We start from the raw sequence: 25179 nt of genomic DNA, 5'->3' as shown, positions 1-25179 counted from the left end.
GTCATCTGTTGATGGACATTCAGGCTGTTTCCATGTCTTGGCCATTGTAAATAGTGCTGCTATGAACATTGGGATGCAGGTGTCATTTTGAATTAGGGTTCCTTCTGGATATATGCCCAGGAGTGGGAATCCTGGGTCATATGGTAAGTCTATTCCTAGTCTTTTGAGGAATCTCCATACTGTTTTTTCCACAGTGGCTTTCCTTGCTTCTCTCTCCCACTCTTAGTGACTTAGATGTCTTTTTTTACAATTTTGTGTTTATTCTTTTTGTAATTCATGGCAGTTATCTCCTTTCCAGTTATGAGTTTCTCATTTTTGTAGCATCTTGCTTCTTTTCTATTTCTAGTAGACCTGTCAATATTTCTTTTAGCATGTATTTAGTGTTGCTAAACTCTTAGTTTTTGCTTGTCTGTGAAGTTCTTTATCTCTCCTTCTATTCTAAAGGATAGCCTTGCTGGATAGAGTATCCTAGGCTGCATCTTTTTTTCATTCAGGACTTTGAATATATCTTGCCACTCCCTTCTGGCCTGTAGTGTTTGTGTAGAGAAATCAGCTGAGAGCCTTATGGGGGTTCCCTTGTAACTCACTCTTTGTTTTTCTCTTGCTGCCTTTAGGATCATTTCTTCATCCTTGACTCTGGCCATCTTGATGGTGATATGTCTTGGTGTGGGTCTGTTTGGGTTCTTCCTGTTTGGGAGCCTCTGAGCCTCCTGTACTTGGATATCTGATTCTTTCTTTAGGTTTGGGAAGTTTTCAGTCATGATTTCTTCAAAGACCTTTTCAATCCCCTTTGTTCTTTCTTCCCCTTCTGGAACCCCCTATTATGCATAGATTGGTGGGCTTTATATTATCCTATAGGTCCTTTATATTGTTTTGATTGTTTTTTTTTTTTTTCTCTCAGCTGTTCTGATTGGGTGCTTTCTGTTGTCCTGTCTTCTAGGTCACTTATTCGTTCCTCTGCATTATCTAGCCTGCTTTGTACAGCCTTTAGGTCAGGTCTCATCTCAGCAAATGAGTTTACTAATTCTACTTGGTTCTTCTTTATAGCTTCTATTTCATTTTTGACATATTTTATATCTCTAAACCCTATTTCTTTTAGTTCCTTCAGTACTTTGACCAGTCCTTTTTTGAAATCTTGATCTAGTAGGCCATTGATGTCTATTTCCTTGATCATGCTTTCAGGGGATTTCTCTTGATCTTTTAATTGGGAATGGTTCCTCTGCTTCATATTGCTCATATCTCTCTGGCACTGTGGCTTAAGGAGTATCAGTTATCTAGTTCTCCTGGAGACGGTGTGCTCCTAATGATTTTATTGAGAGGTCTTTGTGTCTTCACCCTGTTTTGTGAACTCAGCTTGCTGTTTCCAGAGGCCCTCTGTTGGCACCCTTGTCTGTGCTGCTCCCAGTGGCTGTTGGCTAGCAGATCGTGCACCCTCCTAACACTGGGTCAGGAGCTGAGCTCTTACCCAGTGGGCGGACAGGTCTCTCCCCCTCCAGATGCCTCAGTCAGATGCTGTGCTAGGGGGAGGCAGGTGGGCAGATCACACTTCCTCCCAGCACCATGGTCAGGTGCTGTGTTCCTGGCAGGAAGGGGGATGGCCCCCCGCCCTCTCCTGGCGCCGGTCACTCCCGCTGCTCTGTGCAGCTGCCCACTCCAAAGGCGGGCTCTGGGAAGGCCGCAGAACGGCCCCACCCCTGCTCCGTGCCAAATCTCAGCTCCTTGTTTGTCTTGGTGGCGCAAGTTCTCTGAGGTGCCAGTGCAGAAAGATCCTATCTACCTCGGGTTGTAAACAAGTCTCAGTCCTGCCCAGGAGGATGCGGAGCCCTGGGATGTGGATTCAGGTCTTGGCCCCCGCCCCCACCCCAGCGCTGCACACAGGAGGAGATGGCGGCTGTGGCTGCACCCTGCCTCTCTTCTCGTGAGATGCGCCAGTAATGGCAGCGCAGGTCTGAGGAGACAAAGGCTATGGCGCCCTCCCCCCAGGGCAAGCCAGCCATGTTGCTTTGCTTTTTTCACAATTTATGGGGGACCAAGGTTGTTCTGCTCTGTATCCCCACCCAGCCATGGTGCACAGCCCCCTGCAGTCCCCTGGGGCTGCCTTAGTGCAGCCGTCCCTGTCCTCCGCCCGGCTCGGGCAGCCTGTCCCGGCCCCAGCTGCTGGCTCGTGTCTCGGGCTGGGTGTCGCAGGGACCCTGTGTGTCCATTTAACTCAGTTCTGTTGATCAAGGGGTGCTTGGGGCAGATCTGAGCCTCGGAGGTTCCCCTTCCATCCCGCTGGCCTCTCCGTTGGAGTTGGGGGACCCAGCAAATGAGCGCCAGTCCTCCTTTGCCACTCCCTCACTGCGGGACCGGTCCCACACTGTTTTGCTTTTTCTTCTTTCTTTTTTCCTTTTCTCCTACCAGATTTTTGGTGTCTTTGACTTTCGAAGAGGGTGATGTTCTGTTGGAGTTCGGCAGGTGCTCTGGTTGGCTGAGTAGGTCTGTAGATGTGAGTTTTGGTGTATTTGTGGGAGAGAGTGAGCTACAAGAGCCCTTCTACTCTGCTTCTGTAAGGATTTCCTTCATTAAAATTTCTTCATTTAAACCATCTGGGGTGATTTGTTTCCTGACAGAATTCTGGTTGATAATCCCCAAACCTTGGTGGCTTAACACAATAAAAGCTTACTTCTTGCACATCTGACACAAGTCAGACAGCGCACTTTCATCTCAGAACTTTGCCATCTGGACCATGTGGCCTCTAACACAAGGCAGGAAAAGAGCAAATTGGGAGATTGCAAGGGATGCTATCAAGGGCCAGTTCTGGAAGTGGCTTACTTCCCTTCTACCCACATCCATTGCTGAGAACAAGTCACCAGGCCACACGTTAACTGCAAGGGAGGCTGGGATAGTGGTGTAGTGAACATATGACATTATCTCTGGCTGCTACTATAAAATTGCCTTCAGGTTTAAATGAACTCTTTAGCAGAGCATGAAAGATACACCAACAGCTGGCACCAGCCCACCTTATTACCTTTATGGCTGCTAAAGCCCCCACTCTTGCCTTTGCACAAGCTGTTTCCTCTGCCTGAGTTTCTATTCTCCCTCTTCTCTACCTGGCTTAACTTCAGAGTTCAGCTCAGTAATTAACTCCTCCAGCAAACTTATCCTGACCCTTCACAGGCTGATTTAGCTATTGGGTCTTTGTGCTACCAGAATGCGAAGAAAACATCTCCATCATAATGTTTATCATTCTGTGTTATCATTTCATTCATTATCTTGTCAATTAAACTGTAAATCTCTTAAAGGCATGGGTTGTATTTCATTTCTAGCTTTTCCAGTACCTCTTGTGTAGTCATTATACAAATAATTATTTTAGTTAGCAGTTCTTAGCAGGGTCAGTAGCCAGAGAGCATTTGGAAATTCACAGATGTGTTTTTGGTTGTCAAAATATCTAGGAAACACTACTGACATTTAGGGCAGAGACTAGAGATAATAAACATCCAGCATTATATAGGACAGTCCCTCACAATAAAGAACTATTTTCTGTCCTGCAAGACTTTCAAATGTCCCTAGATTTTCAAATAGATGAAAAACCTATTTATATCAGCCTGAGCCTAGAACCTAATTCAGTTTTACATATAAATGCTGATTTAGTTATCTATTGCTATGTAATAAACAACCCAAAACTTAGAGGCTTAAAACAACAGAATTCTATTATCTCCTAAGATCCTGTGGGATGACTGGCTCAACTGGGCAGTTCTGGCCCATGATGTTGACTTTTGCTGCTGTCAGCTGGTTTCAGCTAGGCTTGGACATCCAATATGGCTCACTCACACTGCTGGTACTTGGGTGGGAGTTGCTCTGGAGCTGTCAATTGGAGCACCTCAGACCTCCTCCCTGGTGGCTCTTCATGTGACTCAGGCTCTCATAACATAGTAGCTGGGTTCCAAAAAGTGGCAAGTGGAAGCTGTCAGTGCTCTTCAAGCTTGGTCTTAGAAGTCCCAGAACAGCACCTGGGTTGCTTTCTATTGGTCAAGGCCAGTCCAGACTTAAAGTAAGGACAGATAAACTCCACCTCTTGTGAGAAGCAGCTTGCCTATACAGGGAGGAGAAGAACATTGAGAGCCATCTTCAGAAAGTAGCTACCTCAGACACTAGGTGATTTTTTTCCAGTTTTATGAACTTTCCAGAAATATAGTAAAAGTATAAACCAAGGAAAATTTGACTTTTGTTTTGTTTGAAATTTCGTGCATTGCATTTGAGTCACCAATATAACACACCTGCATCCATCTGGCTTTGTAGTTGTCACATTCATGGCAAGTCAATGTTTAGATTCATGTATCTGATGGCTTCATATCTTCTTGTGAAATCTTACCACAGTATTTATAAAAATGTAGTGTATATGTAAACCACATACATTTTTAAACATATATATGCATTTCATTTTAGTTGAGTTTAAGCATATTTATATATTAAAATATATTAAATAATTATAAAATATTTAGAAATAACATATTTAAATATATTTACATGTATATTTTACTGGTTAAATATATATAACACCAAATATTGAAAGAGAGGATAGATAAATAAAACTTTTATTTTAGTTTTCCTTTATATAAGAGCATTGTATTCTTTTTTAGTACATATGAAGATAAGTTATATAAATTAATTTAATATCAGAGTAGTAAAGCAGTTGTTACCCAATATTTGCTATAAGGAGGAAGTGTGGTAATTGAGTTGAAAAATTACTGGTGTGCGTAAACTGAACTGATACTCTGGCATTTCCTTTTGATTTCCATATTTGTCATCTCCTTGATCTTAATTTTCTAATTTGATTTATATTTTGTTAACTCAAAATATGTACTCTGGACACAGATCACCTCAAAGGTCTAAGCAATAACATGGGGAATGTAAATAAATGAATGACTAAGTAAATAGCTAGTTCTGTAGTTTTTCCAATTATTAAAATGTATAATTTTTGTAGAATATGTAATATGTATCTTTAAAACTGATCTTTCTCCTACAAAAACAGTTTTGTTATTTTTTAGTTTGAACCAGATTAGTAAGAATGTCTAGATGTGTGTTATATTATTTTTAACACATATTTTATTGGTGTCACCTTACTATGAATAGTATTTTGATTTATCTACTACATATTCATATTTTTGGAATAAAGCTGAAATTTTACATATCTATGTTAGATTTCTGACATTGCAAAGTGCTTCACTTCATATTATAGTGTTCTCAAGAAAAAAGATCATTAGCCCTTTTAGTGAAGCCAGCCTATGTACAAATGTATTTTCCCCATAGATTTCCTTAAAATACTGTACTTAGAATATATTCACCATCTGAAACTAAATTCTGTAGAGCTGTAAGCACAGATGACCTGCTCCTGTGACCTCTTACTGCTTATACATGTATAATTCATTAATCTGCACTCAAGGGTTTGTTTTCTAATATTTATACTTTCATATCAAAATACATAAATGTGTCTTTGATTATTAAATCCTCAGAATTTCCCATAATGTGATTTTTAAAGCAAGTAGACAAATAAAAAAAACAAATAAATTCACTTATATTTTTTGCAGTGGTTTCTGAAAAATGCTACTTTCCTGGTGTAGTAGACAGAGACTACCCTCCTGGCTGCTAGATATACAAAACCTTTGGTTCTGATAGACACATACCACTCTCCTGGGCTAGTAAGACAGGTAATACCTCCTGGTCTGGCAGACAGGTGCTACTCTCCTGGACTGGTTGGCAGATTCATCTGGCAGATGCTACTTTCCTGGTCTAGCAGACAGATGTTGTCCTTCTGGTCTGGCAAAGTAGTAGAGAAGCAAAGTCTCAAATTAAAACAGTCCTATAAATCATCACTCAGCTTCTGCTCAGTAAACAGGAGAATGACTCTGTTAGTTACCACTGGTGTAAGGAATGAGTGGCCCCTGAGAAGTACACCATGGAAAAGATGTAGGAGACGTAATTACTTAACTACTGTTGCTACAATAGGCACAGGTAAACACTACTATTTTCCTTCTTAAACTGTCTGAAGGAGAGACAGGAGAAATCCAGCTTCACATCAAGCTCTATCTACATGCTTTGTAAAACTGAAGGCTGGTGTGGGAACGCCATGAATGTTAGACCACAGAGAGAAAATCCCCATGATAGGCCAACCACTGTGTATACTTCAGTTTTAATTTGGGGAACTAGGTCAGCCTCAGTTCTAACATGGGAAGAGAAAAATGAGTTTGACTCCTCAGTGCAAACAGTGAGTGATTTAACAGTTAATTTTTAAAACACTGGCAACATAGAGTATTGAAAGGCATTACAGATATTTTTTGATGTACTCATCTTCTCTGTCACTCTTTCCTTCCCACACAAATCATAAAGTCTTTCTTCAGTAGGTTAAAAAGTTTACTTAGGCTTTGCACCAAGGAGAGTATAAAAAGAATACCGCATAATCGTAAATTTTAGAAGTCAACCCACCAATATTGTTCATAACACAGGTGCATATTCAATTTGAGTTAATATCATCTCTTACATTCTTTAATTTATCCTTATTTCAAAGCAATAAAAGGTTCTAAGAGGGAATATTAGCCTGTCAAAAGAATGTTTAGAGAATGCAAGAGAATGTTAATTCTGTTGACAAGCAGAAGTGTTGCCTCAAAGTGTGTGTGTGTATTGAACGCACAGTATCTTGCCCCACAAATCCATTTTCCCACATCACAGAACTAAGCACCACCCCTAAATTTCTTTCTTTACTCTGACATAAAATTGTAAAATGGAATTGAGGGATGCATTTTTCTTGGACAGAATAGTAAGTTGTTCTTTCCCCCGTCCGATTTTACAGTGGTGTAACATGGGACACATTTACAAATAATAAAACATTAGTCGGTAGTAGTAGTACAATTCCAGTATTCAAAATAATAGTTATTTTATGGATTTTTCACTTATTAGAGTTACTACTTTTCCATAATGTTACAAATCTGATAGCTATTGAATAAACTGTTGCAAACTATGTAAATCCCACTGCTATGATTCCATACTTTATGTAATCAGTGATAGAACAAAGCAGTTGTAGAATATTGCAGTAATGGTTTGTCTTATATGAAATGCATTTATTATCCTTTGATACCATAGCATAGCCCTCTTAGTAAATTTAAAGAGCCAAAATACTTCTGGGGCCATTGTACTGTTTATTTGACTACTTTAATATGGCTAACATTCATAAAGAAAATAGTCCTAGTTCATAAAGTGAAATAATTGGATTGGAAAGAGAAAATGTGAGAGGATGGGGCATAAAAATAACTAGAGGTTTAGCAGAATTTTGCAGAATCAGTGAGAACATTCCATTCTTGTCCTTGCCATTCCATTCCACACACAAATCATCACCATGGCATCCCATGCTTTATGACTATGATAAATTATTTGTCGAAAAGAACCACAATAAGCTGATTCATTGTTACTATTCCCTTCCCAAGAGAGTGAACTTGGAAGGCTGTGACATTTAAACTCTTTATTACCAGCTCCAGTGAAGTGCTTATTTATGTACAAATCTTCAGGTATACACACATGCATAACTTAGGAAGAATGAAAATAATTGGCTAAAGTAAATTTTGATATTTGGCTTTATTTATTGCATGCCTCCAAATTTAGGATTTTCTGAATTGTACTTCAGAGCTATTCTATTTTTTAAAATCCCATTTTTGTAGCACACGAGTGAATATTAATATCTTATATTTGTATTAGATGTAATTTCCAAAATATAATTTAAATAATAAAATACCATTGCTATCTTCTAGATGAGTAAACCAAGTCCAGAAAGGTTAAAAAATGGGCCCACAATCACAGTTAAAATGTGGCTGAGTGCTATATTTCATTCTACTATCATTTACCACCATATTTTTAAAGCAGCATATAGAATAGAGCCTGTAAACTATGTATGCATACCACATTTTTAACTGAACTTGAGTGAGTTCTTCTTAAACAACCTGGGCATATTACTTAATCTCTCTGTCTCTCAATGTCCTCATCTCTAAAGTGGAAACAGTAAGTAGTACCTGCCTCACAGGATTGTTGTGAGTTGATTCATCGAAACTCATACAATGGTGCTCAGCCCATAGTGTATGCTCAGTAAATGTTAACCATTGTGACTACTGAAACCACTGATCTTTATGGTTCTTTCTATGGTCCATAAATAATCCTGCTTTTTAGAGGGGCATCCTTCTTTTCTGAATTCTAATTCCATTTTCTTTCCTCCAGTAGGTCTTGTTTTATATATTTGAGGTAGATTTTTTTCAATTTGCCTTCCATACTTTTACTCATATGTATGTATGTGTGTATCTTTGTATATAACTACTTTGAGCTTCCTTTGTAATGAATTGCCTGTTTAAATCTCTTTCTACTTTTCATTGGGTTCTTTGTCATGGTCTTCTAGGAAATAGGCACCAAGATGGACATACACAGAGGCATTTATTGTTAATTTTAATTGCATGACAAACTTTATAGAAAAAGAGTGACCTGCTAGTGAAGTAAAATGGGGGAATGGAGAATTCTTTTCTGGTTTTCCTTTGTGCAGTGAAACTTTGTGTTGCTACTACTTTGGCTGTCTGTGTGGTAGTGGAGTATTTGCCAGGCTAGGTGAGAAAGGTGTTAATGTATCTGCTACTGATTTGTGAGATCATTTGTTACGTTATCTTTTAAGACTAGCATCTGTTTTAATAGTTGACTTAAGGTTTGTTAATGTTGAAATGTAAAGTTGCCACCTTTACATTTTCCTGCTTCTGATTTTATTGTTGTGATAGAAACATACAATTGTGGTTACCTTCAAATTTTGAAGTTAAAAATATATGATTGTTTGTATTTTAAAAAGGGGTAAAAGTGGTTAGGAATAGGTAATGAAAGCCTCTGACACCTGTGAAAGGAGACAAGGCAGAAAAGATGACTGGATAGGAGTCTCTATTGCAGTGCAGCCCTGTGAGAGTGTCAGCCAGGCCAATGGGAAGTCCTAGAGCAAAGGATGCCTGTCAGAGGAGTCCTGTGGTGGGTGGGAATCATCAGACTCTAGTGCCCCTGCTGTGTTCAGTCATTGGCTGGGAGCCAAGCTGGAGAGCCTGGCCTTAGTACGAACATTGCTGTGAATCCAAAGATGTTGCAGCTATCTGCCAACTACCCTTCTTCCCACAGTTTCTTTTGATGGGAGGGCTGAGTAATGCATCTCCATGACCACCACAATTGCCCAGTGTTTTCTCACTGACACCAAGGAATCCATTATCTATTTTAAATATTAATCTTTTATTGGTTGCAATAAAGGATTAATTGGTTGCAGTGTTGCAAATATCCATGATTTGCCTGTTAACTTTGAGATGTCATTTGCTGAATCCACTTCTGAGTCTTCTTTGCCTCATAGGTTGTATAATATTATTTGGAATCTGGTACATTCTCAAAAGGACTTACCCTTCTAAGATTGTTGCAAGACTTGTTCATATGGCATCTACTGCCAAATTCCAGTAGTATGCATCTATGCTCATCATAGGAATTTGTGTGGCTGTGAACTTTTATCAAATTTCTGCTGCCAGCTTGCACTGTGTCTGAGGATATGCTGATTGAGCATACAGTTCAACTCAGCATCAACATACTGACTGAGCAATATGGTCCATTTGTAACAGAATGGGGACTTTCTTATTGCCTAAGAATTGGGCTCACGATTGCTTAGAGGCCACAGAACTAGCTCTGAAATAACTGATGCTTACTACTCTTTCTCAGTCTACATAAGTCTGAGGGTCAAGATAATGAAAGACAGTTGGAAATTGTCAGCCTCGTAGAAGTGGTGGGAAGGAGAGGAACTAAGAGAATCTCATCTAAAAATTGGGAATAACTGGCTAGAAGAAGAGACTGTCATTCTGTTTCCTGGCAAACACTTGTCTCTGTTGGAAGAAATTCTTCCCAGTTTTCATGAGTCTCTCACATATCTGCTTGTCTTACAAGTGAAGCATGGACTGTTCTTTGTTCTGGTCTGTCTTTTCAAGGACATTTGTATAGCAAACAGCCTTAGAAGTTAGGGATGTTTCCCTCAAGAGCAAAGGGCAAAAATGCTTGCTGCTAATATAATGAATGTGTCTCCTTCTGGCGCAAAGATCAGGCTCACCAAGTACCTGTCTTAAAATAGTTCGGTTCCCTTAGCTCGAAGTTCCTCTCCTGAAATACAACCCATTTCACTAGCAGATTTTTTTCTGACCTTCTTCATGACTTCCTGTGCAAATTGGGGCTTAGGGAAACAGCACAAACTTATTGATACTGTGGATACACTCTTGCTGTGAGTAGTAAACTGCTCTTCTCTGATGCAGGAGTCTTGTATTTTCTACTAGCATCCTTGAAACTGGCAGACTAAGTTGTTAGCTTGTGAGTATGGTAAAGTCTCAGATGCTTCACAGTTCCTGACAGTCTGCCTAGGCAGTAGATGTGTTTTGCTTTTCCTTTATGCTTATTTGAGCATAGGAAAAGGGAATCAGAGAAAGATGGCAATACAGAAGGAAGAAATTTAATAGACTAGCTTTGGCATAACCACCACTGGATGGAGTATTCAAATTACTTATTGCCACAATAATGTCACACAACAAACAACAATGAAATTTCAAAATAGAATATATAAACATCATTTCTGTGTGTGATAATAGGCCAAATTATGTTCAGGAGCAATAGCTCACTCCTGGTTAGAATGACTCAGAGAAATAAAAATCAGTTTACCTGATGAAAAAGAAAGAAATTTCATTGACCACAGCAACAAATACTTATTTTACTCAAAAATCTAAGAGATTCAGATGATTTTGGGCTGAATTCACTCATTTTGGGGGGTTGATCATTCTTGAATGACCTAGGATGGCTTCAGCAAGGATGGCTTTGACATTTCTGATCCTGGGATCAGTTGATCAACACAGATGTGGCCGTGGGCAAGAGCATGGAAAGCCCAATTGTACCAATAATTTTAAGTTCCTCCTTGTGCCGTGTTTGCTAATAACCCATTGGCCAAAGAAAATCCCAGAAATAACACTGATTAAAGAAAATAAAATCATCTTGAGACAAATCCCAAGGCAAGTCCAGATTCAAGGAATAAAGAAATAGACTATACATCTTTAGTGAAAGAATCTGCAAATTTATGTTAAAGGGCAAAGACACAAGGAAGGTAAAGAACTGGAGTTCTGAGAAACCAATGGATCAAAGAAGAAATTAAAGGGGAAATTTAAAAGTTTCTTGAAACAAACAAAAATGGAAACACAGCATACTAGAATTTATGGGAGTTCTAAGAGGGAAATTTATAGCAATAAACACCTACATTAAAAAGCAAGAAAGATCCCAAATAAACAACTTAACTCTACTTATGGAATCAGAAAAAGAACTTATGGAACTAGAAAAAGAACAGACTAAGCCCAAAGTTAGCAGAAGGAAGAAACAATAAAGGTAAGAAAAGAAATAAATGAAATAAAGAACAGAAAAACAATAGAAAAGATTAAACAAAGATTAAACTAAGAGTTGGTTCTTTGAAAAGATAAACAATATTGACAAAATTAACTCATTAATTAGTTAAATTAACCAAGGTAAAAAGAGAAAGGACCCAAATCAACAGAAGTATAAATGAAAAAGGAGAACTTGTAAATGATACCACAGAAATACAAAGAATAATAAGAGATAGTATAAACATCTATACCCCAACAAACTGGGCAGCCTAGAAGAAATGGAAAAATTCCTCAAAAAGTGTACTCTACCAAGATTGAATGAGGAAGAAATATAGATCTGAATAGACCAGTTACTAGTATGGAGATTGAATCAGTATTCAAAAAATCTCTCAAGGAAGGAATGCTCAGGACCAGAAGGCTTCACTGGTAAATTTAACCAAACATTAAAGAAGAATTAACACTAATATTTCTTAAACTCTTCCAAAAAATCGAAGAGAGAATACTCCCACATTCATTTTCCATGGCCAACATTATCCTGACACCAAAGGCAGAGAATGATACTACTAGGAAAGAAAACTACAGGCCAATATCCCCAATGAATTTAGATACAAATATTCTCAACAAAATACTACCAAATTAAACAGCATGTTAAAAGGATCATTCACCATGTTCAAGTTGAATTTATCTTTGGGATGCAAGGATGGTTCAAGACATGCAAATCAATCAATGTGATACATCACATTAATAGAAGAAAAAAGAGTTAAATAATTTTCTCAATAGACCCAGAAAAAGCATTTGACAAAATTCAACATTTGTTCAAGATTAAAAAACACCTAACAATTTAGGCATAGAAGGAACATATCTCAACATAATAAAGGCCATAAACGACAAGCCCACATCTAACATCATCATACCTGATGATGAAAGTTTGAAAGCTTTTCCTCTGAGATCAGGAACAAGAAAAGGGTGCCCACTCTTACCACTCCTATCCAACATAGTACTGAAAGTCCTAGCTAGAGCAATAAGGCAAGAGAAAGACATTCAGAATTGTAAAAAAGGTAAAATTATTTCTATCTGCAGATGGCATAATCTTATACATAGAAAATCCCTGCAACTCAACCAAAAAAACAGTTAGGACTTGTTGATGAATTCAGTAAAGTTGGATACAAAATTAACATATAAAAGTTAGCATTTCTATACACTAACAATGAATTTTCTGAAAAAGAAAAATACCAATTCCATTTACAATAGTTTCAAAAACCATAAGATACTTAGGAATAAATTTACCAGGAATGTGAAAGATCTCTACTCTGAAACTATAAGACATTGATGAAAGAAATTAAAAGGTATACACACATAAATGGAAAGATATCTCATGTTCACAAATTAGAAAAATTAATATTGTTAAAATGTCAGTGTTATCAAAAGCCATCTATAGAATCAGTGCAATTCCTATCAATATTCCAATGGTGTTTTTTTACAGAAACAGAAAAAAAACACTTCTAAAATTTATATTGAACCACAAATGACCCTAAATAGCCAAAGAAATCCTGAGACAGAAGAACAAAGCAATAGACATCACCCTTTCTGATTTGAAGCTATACTATAAAGCTATTATATTTAAAACAGTATGGTACTAGCAGATAGACTAATGGAACAGAATTGAGAACCCAGAAATAAACCCAAGGATATATGGTCAACTAATATTTGACAGGGAGTCAAGAAACTCAGTGGGGGATAAAACGTTCTCTTCAGTAAATGGTGTTGGTAAAATTGGATGTTCACATGTAAAAGAATGAAACTTGACCCCTATCTTATACCACTCACAAAAATTAATTTAAAATGGATTAAAGACTTAAATGTAACATCTGAAACCTGAAACTCCAAGAAGAAAATGTAGGAAAAAAGCTCCTGGGGTCTTGGTAATATTTTTTTTGGAAATCACACCTAAAGCACAAGCAGCAAAATAAAAAAATTAAAAGTGGGACTACATTAAACTAAAAAGCTTCTGCACAGCAAAATAAACCATCCATTAAGTGAAAAGACAGTTTATGGAATGGGAAAATATTTGCAAACCACGTGTCTAATAAGAGGCTATTATCCAATATATGTAAACAACTTACACAAAGTAGCAAAAAAAGAAAAATTCCAATCCCATTAAAAATGGGCAAATCGACATTTTTACTTAATAGCAAAAAAAACCCCAAACCAATTAAAAAATGGGCAGATAGACATTTTTCTGAAAAAAATATGTGAATGGCCAAAGGTACATGAAAAGATGTTCAACAACACTAGTCAGTAGGGAAATACAAATTAAACCACAGTGAGATATCACCTCACACTTGTTAGAATGGCCATCATCAAAAAGACAAGAGATGAGGTGGGAGTGAGTATAACTCAGTGGTAGAGCACATGCTTAGCATGCATGGGGTCCTGTGTTCAATCTCCAGTACCTCCATTTAAAACAAAAATAAAGTGATTTTTTAAAAAAAATGACAAGAGATAACAAATGCTGGCATGGATGTGGAGAAAAAGAAACCTTTGTGGACTGTTGGTGGGATTGTAAATTGATGAAACCACTATGGAAAACAGTATGGATGTTGCTCAAAAAATTAAAAACAAAACTACCGTATTGATCCAGCAGTTCCACTTTTGGGAATATATCCAATGGAAATGAAAACACTAACTTGAAAAGATATCTGCACCCCTATGTTCATAGCAGTATTATTTGCAAAAGTCAATATATGGAAACAACTTGTGTCCATTGATGGATGAATGGATAAAGAAGTTATGGTGTGTACATATATACACAATGGAGTATTATTTGGCCATAAAAATGAGGAAATCCTGTCATTTGTGACAACATAGATGGAACTTGGAGGCATTATTTTAAGTTAACTAAGTCAGGAAGAGAAAGACAAATACTATATGATCTCACTTATATGTGGAATCTTTAAAAACAACAGCAAACTCATGGGAAAAGAAGTCAGGTTTGCAGTTACCAGAGGCAGAGGGGGTGGGCATTGGGAAAGAATTGGAGGAAGATGATCAAAAAATACAAACTTCCAGTTGTAAGTTAAATAGTACTATGGATATAATGTACAACCAGATGACTGTAGTTAACACTGCTGTATGATATATAGCAAAGTTAAAAGAATAGATCCTAAGAATTCTTATCACAAGGAGGATTTTCCTTTTCTTTTTATTGTCTCTGTATGAAATGATGACTGTTAACTAAACCTATTATGGTAATCATTTCATAATATATGTAAATCAGACCATCATTCTGTACACCCTAAATTTATACAGTAATGTATGTCAATTATTTCTCAATAAAACTGAAAAAAAAAAAAAAAACAACTCCAAACAATGATTGGTGCTCTTTATGCAGTCTTTCACACACACAGGTCAAGGATACATGAGTTTCCGTGGGTCAAGTGAGCAGGATGGAATAGAGCTGAACCTGAACCATCTACTTAGAATGTCACTTTGGATCACTTCCTGTAGGAAAGGGGATTCCAGTAGCTGGAGACCGTGGGTGTCCCACAGGCAGTAGGAACTGTGGGTAGGGGGTAGGTAAAATAGACTGAACTGGAACCAAGTCTCTCATAGTTTAGGAAACTATATAGTAGGGAAGTCCTTCACAGGTTTTAATGAAAGATCTCATACATACACTGCATGAGAGAGAGCCAAGCATTTTGGATGTCTGGGACAGAGGGTATCTGTGACTTGTCGAATAATGAGAAACAATGGGAGAACAACTTTCTCACTTAATCAATTTCCCTTAATCCCCCTTTCCCATCCCCAACCTCATCAAACCTATACCTTGAAGAGGAAGGAAAAAGAGGAGTGAGTGAGCAGACCATACTCCTTTTAGCATTTTAGACCCTTTAGCAAACCTGTAGCAATACAACTGGTAACAAGAGAGCCCTGTATGCTGGGGGCTGGGAGGAGAGGGAGAAGTGGGGCAGAGGAAGAAAGTGACGGAATCTTATAGACTTTGCCTAAAATGATGTTAACAGAGCATGGTTGATTAAAGAAAACAAAAACATCATATATTTATATCTCTCCTGAATTCAACTCCTCAATAAACCAGGCACATAACAAAATACACGATTGTTCACTTTAGTTCAACAACAAGCATTTAAAGAATATGATAGTTATTTGTCCCCCCCCCCAAAATTTAGACCAAAAATTGATATGATAGTTGTTTGTCTTAACCCCCCAAAATTTAGACACCCCCAACACAAAATGTTATCTATGGGCAAATAAATTCAAAAAATAAATCGACTGATTGATACTGTGTTCTTTCACAGGAAACATCATTGCTGCTACATCAATAAAAGTTGATTAAACCTTGCCATTTAAAGATCATGTTTACAGTTTTTTTTATGATAAATTTGGTATGCACTCATTTATAGAAAATTTTAGAAATACAGTGTGAAAAGTCACCCATAATCATACAACCTGGTAATAATATCTGTTAGTATTTTGGTGTATTTTCATTTAATATTTCTTGTCTATGTGTGCATATATTTCTAAAGATATTTTAAGAGGATCCAGCATTGTATATTCCGTTTTTTTTTACTCAAAATTATGTTGTAGTAGTTCTTGTGTAATTAATAATTGATCAATTCATTTTGATGACTATATACTAAGCAATATATGAAAGTACCATGGATTATTCAATAATTCCCCTTTTGTTTTCAGTTGTTTCCGTTCTGTCACTCTTATAAATAATGTTGAGTTGTGCATTATTCTTTATAAAAATTTGCCATTATCTCCATTTTATTTTTTGTTGGGCTAGATTCTTAGAAGTAGACATATCAGATGAACAGATTTTCTTTTTAAAACTTTTACATACTGTATATCACTTTCAAAAAAGGTGACAGTTAAATTGTATTAGACCTGTGTCATAGCACTCTTGCCAGCATTAAGATAAATTTGCCAAGTTAATAGACAAAACAAATGTGTGATTATTTTGTCATTTTTTGCTGATGAGTGCTATTTAAAAATGTATATGTATATATATATATATTTATATATACACACACACATATATATTTAAAGTATATATGTGTGTGTGTATATGTAATATTTTTGTACTTTATTTTCTGGGAACTGTTTATTATTTCCTTTTCTAATCACCACTGGCAATTTTTGAAAGCTTATTCTATTAAGTTCTAGTTTTTAGATTTGATTAAATAATAATCAAATTGTCTAATCTGACATCTGTTAACAATTCAGAAATTCCATGTTTTATGTAGGCTTAACTTATGAACACTCATTTAGACTATTGACATTGTTTAGCCTAGCAAATAAAAAGCATTAACTTGGACCCAGAGAAACTTGAGTTCAAAATTAATTTTTATCATTACTAGTTCTATGATCTGTATGCATACTTAACTTCTCTGAGCCTCAGTTAACTTAGTTATAAAATAGACAGGATGATTCCAGTTTTCTGAGGTTAATGTGAGAATTAGAAGATACATGAGAGAATCCAGCAATTAATAGGTGTGCAACATTCTATCATCCTTTAACATCAAGCCATGAGAGAGCATCTAGATAGACAATGGAAAACTGATTAATGGGATAGTATAATTACCTTACGCTTTAACAGTTTCATCCCATAATGTATTAGCTTTTCTGTTTCTTTTTTTTAAATGGTGGCCCTTATATTTCCTGTCATTAGAGGTACAATCTCAAGCTATATATTAAAAACCTCACTCTATAAACCACTTCCTTTTCTTATTTCCTCTTTAGCAGTGCTGTAAACTTTGACTCAAGTCTTTCTTTTCTTTCCTTTGTTTCTTGTTTTTTTTTTAAAAAAAAATGCTTCTTGTTCTTAATCATTCAGTGTTCTGCTAGGTTCATTCCATTTAATAACTAGGATTCTTTCTTCATCCTTGAGGAAGTGCTAGCTACTTTAATCATCAAACTCCAAGAGTATCAGCCTTCTGATTGGTAAACTTGCTTTTTATTCAACCAGTCCTCAGGACAGAGAACTAAGTTTCATTTCTGTTTTCCCAGCTCATTTCACAATAGCAATGATTTATACTTAATGAAGTACCAGAACAGATTCTTCAAGGTGATGCTACTTATAAAATATATTTTGTATTTAATAATAAAAATCTATTTGGGTTTGTATAGAAAGCAATATTACATTCAAAACAATGCTGTATTTTAGAACTGATCCCAACTGAAATAAGAGTGTATGTTCATCCACAGAAAGGTTAAGAATTTCATTAAGAATTTCTCCTTCTGATACTATATTGGTCCAAGTATCTCTGAAAGTATCTTCCTTTACAGAATTCTAAACTTTGAGACAGTATACTCCTTGGAGGTGTTACTGGTTTTGCAAATGGTAGAGGAATTTTCTAAGGATAAACCACTAAAATAAAAAAACAAAACTGCAGAGCCTGGACTAGAGCTTTTATACAGACATGAGCATTTCCATAATTAATTTAAAAATATCAAGATAGTTGGGGAGGAGCTTGAAGGAAAGGATGAAGAAGAGCATATATGTATATTTATTGATATTGCTAGTGTTCTAGATCTTGGGTGGTATGTTTATGGGTATTTATTATGTTTTATAACATATCTTTACTATATATTGTTTAGTATTATTCATTTTTAAATAAAAAATTTTTAATTTCCTTTTTCAACAATTTTTTACCTTAAAATATCAGATATACAGAAAAGTTGAAAGGATGATACAAAAAAAATTCATACACTCCCACTAAATTTAACAATTATTAACATGTTGCCAAATTTTAAAATACTTGTCTATATACATGCATAATTTTATTATCTTTGTGAAATATTTGCAGACATGTGAAACTTCCCTCCTTAATGTATTTCATCATACTACTTCTAAGTATAAGAATATTTTACTTAATCCCAATGCCACTATTACATCCAAGAAAATTATTATTGGTTTCATAACATTAGTTTATATCCACTTCATACTCAAATTCTTCCAATTGTCTCCAAATACATTTTATAGATATTATAATTGAATGTATTGAATTTGACAAATTAAATTTGATGATTGTCTCTTTTAAACTGTAACAATTTTTGGCCCTTCTTTTAGTGACATTGACTTTTTGAAGAGTCCAATCAGTTGTCTTATATAGTTTATTCTATATCCCGATTGTTTCTCATGATGTTATTTAACCTGTTCCTTTATTCCCTGTATTTTATATAGACTAAAATTTAAGTCTAGACCTGATTGAAGTTGGACTAAGCCTACTTGTAAAGAATACTTCATTTATAACACAGATGTTGTGACTTCACATCTAACCAGGAAACACATGTCAGGTTGTCCCACTACTAGTAATGCTACATGTGATCATTAAGTTCAGATGGCAACTGCCACATCTCTACATTGTAAAGGCCCATCTTATCCTTTGGAATTAATAAGTAACCTGAGAGGTGATACTTGGGCACTGTGGGGATATCCTATTCTCCCAACAGCCTTCCCTCTGTGGCTTTAGCAGTCATTTATTAGTTATTGCAGAATCTTGATTGTCTAATACCGTCATACTAATAGGAAATTTTTTCAGCATCTTTTTTTTTAAATAATTGCATCAGAGTGCTAGATCTTTTGTTTATATGAATGGATTAAATTTAACATAATTATCATTTATTAGTACCATTCTATAGTTAGTTGACTTTGAAAAATTATTCTCTAATATAGTGTTATGAGCTGAATTGTGTTACCCCAAAATTCATATGTTGGATCCCAAACCACCAAATATGATATTTGGAGAAGGACCCTTTGGAAATAATTAGGTTTAGATGAGGTCATGAGGTGGGGACCTCATAATGGAATTAGTGCTCTTATAAAAAGAGATACCAGAGAGCTGTCTCCCTCTTTCCCCACCATTTGAGGATTCAGAGAGAGGATAGCCCTCTGCAAGCCAGTAAGAAAAAAACCCTCACCAGACACTGACCATGCTGGCACCCTGATCTCAGATGTTCAGCCTCCAGGACTGTAGGAAAATAAATTTCTATTGTTTAAGCCATTCAGTCTATGACATTTTGTTATGGCAGCTTGAGAAGACTAATAGATAGTTTTCCAAGTATTATAGAACCCTTTGTCCCACCCCGCACTCCTACCAAATTTTGCCAGATATTTTCTTAGGAAATATGACACTTTTCTCTGAATTACAGTGTTTTTCTCTGAAAAACATTGAGCAGCATATTAATTGCTGCTTCTGTGTAGCCATTACCGTGCTACAAAGGTGATCCTAACAAAGGATTCTCATAGTTACCTTCCCCATGGAAGACCAATGGGGCCAACTTTTCACTATTATAAATAGTGAATATTGTTGAATCTAGATCTTTCTCCTCAAGATAAATCCCTCCCTTTATTGAAATATAATTGACATATACCACTGTGTAAGTTTAAGGTATACAATGTGTTGATTTGATACACTTATACATTGCAAGGTGATTATCACCATAGCACTAACTAACACTCGTTTACACATCACATAATTACCATTTCTTTTTTGTGGTGAGAACATTTAAAATCTAGTCTCTTAGCAACTTTCAAGTCTATCATACAGTATTACTAACCACAGCCATGCTGTGCTGTAGCTGAGATACCCAGAACTTACTCATCTTGTAACTGGAAGTTTGTACCCTCTGACCAACATCTCTCCTTCCCCCCACACTCCAGCTCCTGGTAACTACCATCTAGACTCTGTTGCTATGAGTCTGGCTTTTATAGATTCCACATATAAGTGATTTCACACAGTATTTGTCTTTCTCTGTCTGACTTAACTGAAATTAGCATAATAGCCTCAAGGTCCATCTATGTTGTCACAAACAGCAGGATGTCCTCCTTTCTCATGACTGAATAATGTTCTATTGTATGTGTATGCCGCTTCTTCTTTGTCCATTCATCCATTGGTGGACACAGGTATTCTTGTATCTTGAGTGTTACGAATAATACTGTAATGAACATGGGGATGCAGGTATAGCTTTGAAATTCTATTTTCATTCCTTTTGGATATATACCCAGAAGTAGGATTGCTGGATCAAATGGTAGTTCCATTTTTTATTTTTTGAGGAACCTCTATATTATTTTCCATAGTGTCTGCACCCTTAGGGTAAATTCTTAAAAGCAGAAAAACTTGGTCAAAGTTAGAAGCCTTCTTAAGGCTATGACCTGAACTGCTGGTTAGCTTTCCATAAAGATTTTACCAAGTTCCAATTTATCTACTGCAGTTTCAGCATTTTCTTGAAGAATGTTGAATGACCATGAACAAGGTTATATTTTACCGCAAGTTATTTTTTCAGTTTGACTTTTAAAGAAGGCTGCTTTATTAGACATACCGTGGTCCCACTAGCATTAGTGGGACACTGGGAAATGTGAAAACAATTTTCTCTGAGTCTTATTTCCAGAAAGCTTATTTCTAGCATATATATATATATGAATCAGACAGGCTGAGTGATTTAAATACTAATGCCATTTGTAAGTGGGTATTTGATTTTAGTAAATATTTCAGCTATAAATATGAATGTACTTACCAAGTGTCCAAAGCATAGCATAGAACATGAAGCAAGTTTTAAAATCTTTCTTTCATTCCTACTCGATGATTTTGTAGAAGTTTCCTTAAGGTATTTTTATGTGGTCATGCTTTCAAATACTTGAATTTTATATTCATGGACATACTGTGGAAGTTTTAAAATTATCACTATTCAAGGCCTATTTGGAAACTGAAATTCTTGGAATGTAGAGATTCTTCTTTAAACACATTTTCATCCTTCTGCAAATTTTCCTATCTTAAAACCTTTCCCATCCTTGTATACTTCCTCGAAGATGAAAAAATCAGTAATGTTTAACTCTTACTTACCAGATTGTATTAAATGATATTGCTGTATAGAATAGCCAAATGGCAGCTTCTTTTTATTTTATTTAGTGCACTCATCTTATGGTTATTCAACCAATGTTTAGCTCCACTTTGAGGGGCAAATATGGCCTATGGGCTGGGATATCTAAATCTCAGTTTCTGTCACCAGTGATATAACCTGATAAACTGTCATTATAGTGATATGCTTTGCAGAAATAGAGGATTTTTTTTTGTATTTTTTCAGTTATATTTTGCACTTATTTTTATATTTAGTTAAATCTGCTCACCCTCCTTTCTGCTTACTCTCAGAGGGCACGGGTGTGTCTTACTTACCACTCCATCCTTGCAGAGTCATGATGTGAATTTTTGTTTTAAGAAATTGAGCAGAGTTATCCTGTTTGAAGTTTGTGTTAAAATTATTTGAAAATAACTATCAACTCTACCCTGTTAAAAAAATAAACAAAACTCTATAATCCTGTGGCAATATATTCCCACATTTATAATCCTGAATGTTCTTCTAATGTCTAGTTTAAATCCTCCCTGCTGTAATTTCCATCTGCCACGTGGGACTGAGAATAATTGTTTCTTTTATATTGGAACACTTTTCATACTCAAAAACAAAAGTCAGTCTCTCTTAAACATTCTTTATTTCAGGTCGTATAAATTCAACATTTTTACTCATACTCCTTACTACCAAATTTTGAATTATATCTGTTCTTCATAATGGACTTTCTCGAAATTGCCGTAGAGAACTTTACAGACGTTCTGACTAATACACTGTTGTTTGCACAGTGTTAAATCATTTGTATACTCGTGGGATCCAGAGGTCAATGGAATCATGAAAACAAAAGCAAACTTAGGACATGAAAGGAGTTAGTAAAGACCTGATAACCACCCCCATCAGCCCTCTGGGGAAAAAAAAAATCAAGTACCAGAGGGTGTATTTAATATGGTGTCTTTTTTTGTTGGTCTTCCTATGAGCCTAATAGAGGGAAATGTTTCTGTTTCCCTAGTGTACTGAGATAAGTAGCTAGGAAATAAATGCCAATTCAGATTTCATGAAATAATTGAAATTTTCTGCCAGATTAGTTTTGAGGGACAGAATGGGTCAATGGACTCTTAATGTATGTGGAGACACTTGAAACTGATACATTGAATCGTGCATCTAGAGTATGATCTTAATATTGACCTTGACACAAATATTGTCATCTCCTGGGACTATAGTATGATCACTTGCCACCTTGGTGCTCTAACCAGTGGTGTGCAATCAAACAGCACAGAACAGCTGACCTACCTTTTTGGCCTATGAAAATAGTGACCACGGCCTCATTAGTTCCAAGCTCTAATAAACTTCCCAAAAATAACTGACTGAAAATAAAGTCTTCCTTATGATCTTTCAATATTTCTCTCTTACATGGCAAAAGTGAATAAAAATTTATTTTCAGCATGTTGATTTTGCCATTTTTCTTTCCTGTGCAGCAGCAAACCCTGTTTCCTCTTAGTCATGGCCAGTCACTGTAGCCAAGTTCACCCAGGGGATGTGAAGAGCTGGCCTCTAGCTTGCAGTTCCAAAGCCTCTGGCACCATCAAATATTCCCAGCTGCTGCTGCTGGCACTGACACCACAGCAACCCCTAGATACTGGTTGCCACCCCAGCTACTAGTGTGGCTCATCACCCTGCCCCTGACACTGCCAAATGAATCCACCACTGCCCTGACTCTTTATGTCACTAGCTACAGATTCAAAATCCTAAAGAGACTAATCCTGATTGTCTGAGCCTTGCTCACATGTCCATGTCCTAACGACCACACTTCTGGGAAAGCAAGTATCCATCCTTTTCAGCCTCTTTAGTGAGAGGTAAACTGCCATCTGTGAAGATTCAAAAGGTAGGAAAGTGCCCCAAACATGAAAAAGGGGTTCAGACAAATATACCACGAGTTGGGAAATGCTGTGTATGTTCTGAGATTGGAAAGTATGGAGAAAAAGTGGGAGAAAAACTCTGGAAGTTGGACCCAGAATAAGGGGAACCCTGGAAATCAAATTAAGGTATTTAGACTTTATTTGGCAGGCAGAAAAATTCAGTGGAAACGCCTGAACAAAGGGAATAAAGTGGGCTTTAGGAATGTTAATCTGTTAGCATAGAAGAACATTTGGAGAGAGGAGATTTTGGAGACAGAGAAACCCAATGAGCAGTCCAGGGAGTTGGAGTTATCTGTGTATAAAGTGACAGGTACCTGAACTTGGATAGTATTTGTAGCAATAGAGGTGAAAGAATAGGTTGAAAGGATTGTAGAGATTACACTCTAGAGTTCCCTAAAGGAACCCACTTCTGCCCAATTTTCTTGATAGCATAAATGCCAACATCTCATTCAGAAGTATTCTATTCCAAAGTGAACTAAGTGGTTTGCCTATAGCAGTAGCCCTCAGAGTATGGACATCTGGGATTCCTGAAACCCATGCTGCAGTCCTGCAAGGTTAAAACTATGTTCATAGTAATACTAAGATGTTATTTGCCTTTTCCACCATTGTAACATTTGTATTGATGGTGCAAAAGAAATAGTGGCTAAAACTGTTAGCTCCTTAGCATGAATCAAGGCAGTGGCACTGAGCTGTATAAGAGTGTATAGTCATCACTGTATTTTAACCCGCACATTTGTAACAAGGAAAAAAATTGTTCTCACTTAAGAATACCTTTGATGACGCAGTAAAATGTATTGATATTATTAAATCTTGATCCTTAAGTACATAGCTTTTTAATGATGAAATGGGAAGTACTATAAAACACATGTCAAAATGCTAGTTTTCCCAAGGAAAACACTTGCAAGATTGTTTCAGTTACAAGGGAAACCAGCCCCTTCTACCCCCACTGCCGTGTAGCACATCACTTTTACTTGAAAGAACAACTGACAGACAAGCAATGATTTTTGAGGCCTAGCCATATGGCACATATTTTCTTGAAAATGAATGAAATAAGTCTGTCACTTCAGGAAAACAATAGTTTTTATTGCCAATAATAAAAATTAGCATTTGAAAAACTTATATCTGTTACAAGATTTTTCTTTGTATTATTATATTTTGTTGAAGTATACTTGATTCACAATGTTTTAGATGTACAGCAAAGTGATTCAGTTATACATGTGTATATTCTTTTTCAGATTCTTTTCCATTATAGGTTATTACAAGATAATGTACACTGTGCTATACAATAGGTCCTTTTGTTTATCTGTTTTATATATGGTAATGTGTATTACTTACACTCAAACTCCTAATTTATCCCTCCCCTCTTTCCCCTTTAGTAACCATAGTTTGTTTTCTATGTCTGCGAGTCTATTTCTGTTTTGTAAGTTCATTTGTATCATTTTTAGACTCCACATATAAGTGATATATGATGTTTGTCTTTCTCTGACTTACTTTACTTAGTATAATAATCTCTAGGTCCATCCATGTTGCTACAAATTTTATTTCTTATTTCATTCTTTAATGGCATTATTTCATTCTTTTTATATGGCTGAGTAATATTCCATTGTGTGTGTGTGTGTGTGTGTGTGTGTGTGTGTGTGTGTGTATATGTGTGTGTGTGTGTGTGTGTGTATATATATATATATAAAATATGTATATTTTATCCATTCATCTGTTGATGGACATTTAGGTTGCTTCTGTGTTTTGGCTGTTGTAAATAGTGCTGCTGTGAACATTGGGGTTCATGTGTCTTTTCAAATTAGAGTTTTTATCTTTTCCAGATATATGCCCAAGAATAAGATTGCTGGAACATATGGTAACTCTATTTTTAGTTTTTTAAGGAACCTCCATACTGTTCTCCATAGTGGCTGCACCAATTTACATTTCTAGTAACAGTGTAGGTAGGTTCCTTTTTCTATGCACCT

The 25179-nt window shown here is 36.2% G+C and overlaps 1 protein-coding gene across 2 annotated transcripts in view; it reads left to right on the top strand.

The window, feature by feature from the left end:
- Positions 1 to 25179, top strand: part of SCEL (sciellin) — a 266901-nt gene that overhangs the window by 8279 nt on the left and 233443 nt on the right. The window lies entirely within an intron of this gene.

This window comes from Camelus dromedarius, chromosome 13, assembly GCF_036321535.1.
Source record: "Camelus dromedarius isolate mCamDro1 chromosome 13, mCamDro1.pat, whole genome shotgun sequence".
Taxonomy (NCBI): Eukaryota; Metazoa; Chordata; class Mammalia; order Artiodactyla; family Camelidae; genus Camelus; species Camelus dromedarius.
This window is presented reverse-complemented; position numbering and strand designations above follow the sequence as displayed.